The sequence below is a fragment of the Octopus sinensis genome, linkage group LG5 (genome assembly GCF_006345805.1).
Source record: "Octopus sinensis linkage group LG5, ASM634580v1, whole genome shotgun sequence".
Lineage (NCBI taxonomy): Eukaryota > Metazoa > Mollusca > Cephalopoda > Octopoda > Octopodidae > Octopus > Octopus sinensis.
In genome coordinates this window covers 109933460-109941976 of record NC_043001.1, presented here as the reverse complement: position 1 = coordinate 109941976, position 8517 = coordinate 109933460, and the positions used below count along the sequence as shown (strand labels likewise).

Here is an 8517-nt window from a genome sequence, read left to right as displayed (position 1 = left end):
CCAAAACCACTGCCGTCGTCGTCCTCCTTCGTCATCGCTGTTATTATTACTATTATTATTATTATTATTATTATTATTATTATTATTATTATTATTATTATTATTATTATTATTATTAATGCCTTATTGATCTATCTTGCCAACATCAGCAAATAGCAATGAAATATTTGTCGTCTATTCTTTCAATAAGCAACGTATTACAAGATAACTATTGTCATTTAAATAATTATTAATTCAGATCTAACAATAATCAAATTTTATTTGTTTCCCATGCATTATATCTTGAGAAATATTTGCTGTCAAATACCTGACGAATAGCAGAAATCATGGTCCGAAGCTACCTTTAAAGAAACTCCGGAATCACGGTTATTTTCCTTGGTCAATAATACCCAGATCCAAGGTGGCGAGCTGGCAGAAACGTTAGCACGCCGCGCTAAATGCGTAGCCGTATTTCGTCTGCCGTTACGTTCTGAGTTCAAATTCCGCCGAGGTCGATTTGCCTTTCATCCTTTCGGGATCGATAAATTAAGTACCAGTTACGCACTAGGATCGATGTAATCGACTTAATCCCTTTGTCTCTCCATGTTTATCCCCTCTATGTTTAGCCCCTTGTGGGCAATAAAGAAATAAGAAACGTCATCACGTCGGGCGAAATGCTTAGCCGTATTTCGTTTATCTTTACCTTCTGAGTTCAAATTTCGCCGGGGTCGAATTTGCCTTTCATCCTTTTGGGGTCGATATATTAAGTACCAGTTGCGTACTGGGATTGATCTAATCAACTGGCACCCTTCTGCCGAGACTAAAAAAGAATAAAACCTAAATCCAAGGCGGCGACCTCGTAGAAACTTTAGCACACCTGGCGAAATGCTTAACTGTATTTCGACTGTCTTTACGTTCTGATTTCAAATTCCGCAGAAGTCCTCTTTGCCTTTCATCCTTTCGGTGTCGATAAATTAAGTACCAGTTGCGTACTGGGTCTATCTAATCGACTGCCCATACCCCCAAAAATTTGGGCCTTGAGCCTAGAGTAGAAAAGAATAATACCCAGATCCCTTTAATTCCATGAGCAACCGGTTATGTTGTGTATTGAGGAGTAACATGCGTTATAAAACGATGTAGTTATCAAGATGTAATTATGCTGATGCGTGTTTTCTATGTGTATGATATACAGTAATCCCTCGCCAAGTCGCGCTTCACCTATCGCCGTTAACCTATTGCGGTTTAATATTTAAGCTTACGTCGATTCCTCCGTAATGCACTTTTGCATTTATAATAAAATAAATATATACAAATTATAAAAATGATAATCATAATCATACAGTTGTTTCTACTTCACCGATTTTAACCTATCGCGGCGTTGGAACATAACACGCGATAGTCTAGGGATTAGTCTATAACTATATTTCAAGTTTAACGTTGTACGGATCAATGTTTGATTATTAGTAAAGTGACACTCAGCCTGTTGAAATTCCGTCTGTCAACAATCCGCCTATTACGAGGTAGCGGGTTTCATTTGATCCAATCAACGAAAGAGCCTTCTCTTGAAATAAACGTGCAAGCAGCTAATAGGCGTAGGAGAGGTTGTGTGGTAAGCAGCTTGCTTACCAACCACATGGTTCCGGGTTCAGTCCCACTGCATGGCACCTTGGGCAACTGTCTTCTACTATACCCTCCGGCCGATCAAAGCCTTGTGAGTGCATTTGGTAGACGGAAACTTAAAGAAGCCAGTCATATATATGTATATATATATATATATATATATATATATATATATATATATATATACTATATATATGTGTGTGTATATGTTTGTGTGTCTGTGTTTGTCCCCCCACATTGCTTGACAACCGATGCTGGTGTGCTTACATACCCGTAACTTAGCGGTTCGGCATAAGATACCGATAAAATAAGTACTAGGATTACAAAGAATAAGTCCTGGGGTCGACTTGCTCGACTAAAGGCGGTGCTCCAGCATGGCCACAGTCAAATGACTGAAACAAGTAAACGAGTAAAGGAGCAGCTGAGCACTCGACACATGCGCGGCAACCTTAACGTAGATCTCAGTGAGACTGAGCTTGACAGAGAATGTGATAAGGTTGACCCTTTCATTTGTCAGTTGAGCGAACTGAATCAACGTGAAATGAATTATCTTGTTCAAGGCGACAAGGCGCCGCCACGAATGGAACTCATGATCTTACGACCGTGAACTGAATAGCTTAACCACTAAACCATGTACTTTCACTTATTGCTAATAAATTAGTTGGATATATATATTCTAGTGTGAGTATATAAAATAAATAAATAAATGCGCCCTTTTTAAAACCTAGCCAAGCTCATGGGCCCGGTTTCCCGGTTTCTATGTGTTCCCCTGCTGGACGGAACGCCAGTCCATCGCAGCGTTACTCATTTTTGCTAGCTGAGCGGACTGGAGCAACGTGAAATGAAGTGTTTTGCTCAAGAACACAACGCGTCACCCGGTCCAGAAATCGAAACCACAATCGAACGATCATGGTGATAACACCTTAACCACTAAGCCACGCGCTTCCACATTGTGAGTATATTATTGTTTGTATGTAATATTGGATTTTCATTCCATTTACCTTAATTACAATCAATTTCAATAAAATTGCATTTCATTTCACGTAAAATAATTTGACCCGCATTATTTTAAATCTAACAGTTTTAGCTGAGATAAATCCAATTTTGGAAAATGTGTTCGAAATAAGTATCACCAAATTAATAAATATTACACGCTTACTGGCAATCTATGCCCACACATGTTGAAATATCTATGTAAACGGATGTTTTTGTAAATTAATTATAGTCTCTGATGTAGTCTCTGCTGAGAATAAAGTGTCATAGATTCACGCGTTAGATACGATGATTTATTTTATAGTGAAGGAACTAAATACGTATTAACACATCATTACCAATGTCCCTTGCTGCAGACAGCTTGCGAAATGACATGTACAAATAGTTTTGTTGGTGGTTATTATTTTAACTGCTCAGAAAGCAAAATCGAATTCATGGCTTCGGTCAGAGAGAAATAACGCACCAGTATTATTTCAATGGCTGACATGAAATTCACTTATTCAATTATTGACAAGGAGACTTAAAAATGGCAAAACCATAAGCAAGATGAGGCTTTTTATGAAATATACTATTTATGTTCAGTGACAAATTTCTAGAATCTAAGAGTTTCATCAGTACTCTACGACGGGAAAGTGGAAATGTTACTGCCAGCACTTAAATAGAATCTTACTAGATTATGTTTGTCCTTGTACCACGTCGAAGGCGAACATAAAAAAAATGTAGTTAAAGTTCATTACAGGTATTGATAAGAAAATTCACTTATTAAGGATGGCAACTGTACTTTTGTTAAGCAATTTTTAATCTTAATGTGTGTATATCTATATCTATCTACCTATGTATATATATATATATATATATATATATCTATATATATATATATATATATATATAATATATATATAGATATATATATTATATATATATACATATATATATATACATATATATATATATATATATATTATATATATGATTGTGTGTATGTTGTGCGCATATGTATGTGTGTGGCGCGTGTGTATATCTGTATTGAGGTCAATAGATATATAGATAAATACTGTTTGTTTCAGTCATTAAATGACAGCCATTTTGGGGTAGACTCGATCAAAACCAATTCAGTACTTCGTAATTCTTTTTTTTTTCCTTTTTTTTTTTTTGAAGTTTGCTTCCTGCTTATTCTGTCGGTCCCTTACGCTGAATTCAAATCTTACTATGAAGTTTAACAGAGCAAAACTTGTTGCCGAGTGGTGAGAAGAAAGACGCAATCACAAAGACACGCACATACTCACTAACACGCATACATATGAAAGCACACAGAGAGATAGATAGATAGATATATAGATAGATAGATATATAGATAGATAGATAGATAGATAGATAGATAGATAGATAGATAGATAGATATAGACAGACAGATAGATAGACAGAGACAGACAGAGAGACAGATAGATAGATAGATAGATAGATAGATAGATAGATAGATACATACATACATACATACATACATACATACATAGATAGATAGATAGATAGCTAGATACATACATACATACATACATACATACATACATACATACATACATACATACATACATAGGTAGATAGATAGACAGACAGACAGATAGATAGATAGACAGAAAGATAGATAGATAGAGACAGACAGACATCAGACAGACAGACAGACAGGTAGATAGATAGATAGATAGATAGATAGATAGATAGATAGATAGATAGATAGATAGATAGATAGATAGATAGATAGATAGATATACATCCCAGTGGCTTCCAGACAGTTTTCAACTACCAAATCTATCAGGTCAGGGAATACAGGTGCTGCGAAGGCGGTGGGACTGAGACTACTTTATTGCGACGGGAACTCCTTAACCATACATCCAAACATACGACTAAAATATAATAATTTTGTATATTCCAAATTTATACACGAATGAAATCCAAATGAATAGAACGACACGAATATTGCCTGCAAATATATTTTCACGTGTTTTCAATAGACAATAAATAGAAAGCTTATAAAAATACAAAAATTAATTTACTGGTGAAAACAGAACTAAAAAAATAACAAGTATTAAACGGAAGACCAAATTATGAATAAGAAATTAAAGAAGACTTTAAAATACTGTACGGAGAATATCGTGATCGCCATCATTTTCAGCATTGACTTTTTTAATATGGTTCTCATAAAAATATCGCAAAAAAATGTAAATAAATGAGAATATGAAATGCGAAGTACGTAAAACGCAGCCATTTACTTTCGATATAGGTTTCACTTTCACTTTCTAATTGATGCCACCTTTATTTTAGGAACTGTCATATTGGAGTACGTATTCTACGAAAATATATATAGAAATAAACTATACTTAATTTATGCTGTCAAACTGTCACTCGTTTTAGTTTGAAACAAAGAAATATATACACTTATAGTAGAAATGAATACATACGAAAATAAAATAATAATGCATAGGCAAGAAGCATGACGAACTAAAGGATTCATTCGATGTGGATCAATTCCACATGAGTATGGATCTATTCACTGTAAGTTGAATATTCTATAAATATTTGATACCATCCATAAATGTTGATATGAATTCGATAACATTTAACCATATATAGCTATTGTGCATTTGTTACGGAAGCGAAGAGTTTATTTTTTCTGGTTTTCTAGTGGACAATAATGGTTTTCCTTCACTTTGGGCGTATGAAATATATGAATTGTTATGTCTCGGAATAAAGTAGAGGTGATGAAATCCTAGAGGCGATGTGATAGGGTACACAATGCAATCTAATATCAAATTCAACATAACAGGTTTCCGATAAAAAATGAAACTTGACCAAGATTCAATGATAATAATGTTTATTGATAGTAGACAAGAATCGTGCAGGTTTTTGCGTAAACTTAAAGATATATCACGAGAAATGATGACACTTATTAAGATCTGTGACGTCAACGAATTAACCATTAGTGATAATCACAACATACACAGCAAAATGCAAAAGGAATTTGTCAGGTGTATTTACAAATGGTATTTCAAATCTATATATCTACCTTTCACTGTAAGCTACATAAACTTAAAAGCTTTTACATTTTTCCTTCGAGGTTTAACCCATGGTTCCAAAAGTGCAATTTCTTGGAAATTTTGCAACTGAATCCCTCCTTCATATGTATCATACTAGTAAACTCCAGACGTTTTCAGGCATTTTCAGAAGTCATATTTATTAACTTCAAAGAAGTAAAAAAATTCTAATCTCTTTCCAAGTAAGATCATCTGCCATCAATGCTCTTGTGGTAGTTCTCCTGTTACTTAGCAAATGAGTAGACCCCCTTGTCACAGTAACTTTTATCATCAAAATGACTGCATCTGAGGTTATTCTTTAGTTTAGGGAACAACTAAATTCACAGCAAGCAAGGTCTGGATTGTATGGAGGCTGAGAGACATTTCTGATACCCACTTCTACTGAGTAATTTGTTACCTGGATATTCGGCATTGAGCAATCTTGAAACAAACTTTGCAGGATATTTGCGCGTGGTCAGATATTCATGAACAACTGTGCGCAATTGCAACAGCCACACCAAACTGTATCGTTACTGTGGATATAGACACTCGGTGGTCTACATGTAGAAAATTGCTAATTTTCTCAACAACGTCTAATGTTCTGACATCCCTCTCCCTCCACTCGCCTCTCTTCGTGTTTCACCCTCTTTGTGGCGTTCTTCAACCTTTTGCGCAAGAGACAAATTTAATTCCCAAGCAGTCTTAAGCATTTCATAGTTTCTCTAGCCTTTTGGGCTCATTTTAAAACAAAACATTTCTCTACGTTATTTACATTATTTACATTTGGCAGACATTTGTCCTCATTTTGCTTGTTGTTAACACAACGTTTCGGCTGATATACACTCCAGCCTTCATCAGTTGTCTTGGGAACATTTCGAAACTAGATTCTCATTCTTAAGTTATTTTTCGATGTTGTTATTATTACTATTATTATTATTATTATTATTATTATTATTATTATTATTATTATTATTATTATTATTATTATTATTCGGTAGTTTTATTTTTATAACATGCTTTCACTTCAATACATACATACACACACACACACACACAAACACACACACACACATACATATATATATATATATATAAAATACTTGCACACAGTCAACTTTCCACTAGTTGGGGTCACCCTTTGATGGGGGGTTCATTTTTTCTCTTACATGATCGATAATATATATATGCGTGTGTGTGTGTACGTGTGTGTGTGTGCCTCTTTCTGTGTGTGTGCGTGTGTGTGTGTGTGTGCCTGTGTGTGTGTGTGTGTGTGTGTTTGTTTGTCCCCAGCATCGCTTGACAATCGATGCTGGTGTGTTTATGACCCAGTTACTTAGCAGAATAAGTCCTGAGGACGATATGTTCGACGAAAAGGCGGTACTCCAGCATGGCTGCAGTCAAATGACTGAAACAAGTAAAAGAATTAAGAGAAACACACACACACCACATTATATATATATATATATATATATATATATATATATATATATATATATATAGGTCCCGGGTTGGTTCGCGGGTTAACCACAGTAAATAAAGTACTCAATACATAGCAGAGTAAATCAATTTATTTTATAGAAGAGCTTCTACAGGACTAGAACTGTTTCATTCAATTGAATGAAACAGTTCTAGTCCTGTAGAAGCTCCTTCTATAAAATAAATTATATATATATATATATATATATATTATAATATATATATATATATATATACATATATATATATATATATTACACACATTTGTGGGTAGTAAAGCTTGTATAGGCTGACACCTGTGCTGTGCACAAAACTCTGCAAAGCTTAAGTTGATGCTGCCAATTGTTAGAGAGTTCTCAGTTTTTTGGGGGTTTTTTTGTGTTAAAAACAAAGTTTCATATTGTTATATTTCACCACATTTGTCGACAGAATTACCTGACGTGTATTAGCGCTTTTTCACACCTCTTGTCTGTTATGCTACGCTGCTTTGTGGAAATGTCATTCGCACTCTCATTTTTATTTTCAGTCTTATTTTTTTTTATGTGTTGTGTTCATAAATATTATTTGTTGCGTTGTTTTTTTTTTCTTTTAATTTTCTTTCTTCTGAGAAAAAGATCTTCTAATGTCAATTTTGCCATTAGGTTTACGTCAAAATGGAATGGTAATATTTTAAAATATAAGAAAGGCATTCCCAATGTGCTTAATTAATTTCTTGCTTTAAATAACATCGAAGATATATGTCAAATACTTTGTTCTTTTCTACTAGGGACAAGGCCTGAAATATTGGGGAAGAGGGCCAATCGATTACATCGACCCCAACTAGTACTTAATTTATTGAAAGGCAAAGTCAAACTCGGTGGAATTTGACCTCAGAATGTAACGGCAGACGAAATACCTATTTCTTTACTACCCACAAGGGGCTAAACATAGAGGGGACAAACAAGGACAGACAAACGGATTCAGTCGATTATATCGACCCCAGTGCGTCACTGGTACTTAATTTATCGACCCCGAAAGGATGAAAGGCAAAGTCGACCTCGGCGGAATTTGAACTCAGAACGCAGCGGCGGACGAAATACCACAAAGCATTTCGCCCTGTGTGCTAACGTCTCTGCCAGCTCGCCGCCTTTACATGACATATATTAGCATTTTGTCACATCTCTTGTCTGTTATGCCACGTTGCTTTCTGGAAATGTCATTCTCTCTCTGTTTTTTTTTCATTTGCTGTCTTATTTATTTTTATGTGTTGTGTTCATAAATATTATTCGTTGCTTTGTTTTTTTCTTCTCATAATTTTCTTTCTTCTTAGAAACGGATCTTCTAATGTCAATTTTGCCACTGAGTTTACGTCAAAATGGAATGGTAATATCTTAAAATGAAA

General features: G+C 34.8%; 1 long non-coding RNA gene across 1 annotated transcript; it reads left to right on the top strand.

The window, feature by feature from the left end:
- Positions 1-1837: 1837 nt before the first annotated feature.
- LOC118763536 lies at positions 1838-7090 on the top strand. Its single transcript, XR_004999294.1, has 3 exons — positions 1838-1856; positions 4379-4381; positions 6998-7090. It is a non-coding gene; the product is annotated as an uncharacterized LOC118763536 (long non-coding RNA).
- Positions 7091-8517: the final 1427 nt, after the last annotated feature.